A 220-nucleotide genomic window follows, 5' to 3' on the forward strand; every position below is an offset into this window, starting at 1 on the left:
TGGATCACATCACTCCAGTCCTCACTAAGACCAAGAGACGGATCACATCACTGCAGTTTTGAGAGCGTTAGGTAATCATTATGTGTGGATCCAGACCAGCAGGTAAAACAATCATTTGGATTTAGGCCAGGTGAGTGACTTCTCTAGAACATTCAAATGCAAGGCTACAATTAGCAGCCCAACCCAATCAACCCTAGATTGCAGTCTGGCAGCCAGATTT

The sequence above is a fragment of the Etheostoma spectabile genome, chromosome 9 (genome assembly GCF_008692095.1).
Source record: "Etheostoma spectabile isolate EspeVRDwgs_2016 chromosome 9, UIUC_Espe_1.0, whole genome shotgun sequence".
Lineage (NCBI taxonomy): Eukaryota > Metazoa > Chordata > Actinopteri > Perciformes > Percidae > Etheostoma > Etheostoma spectabile.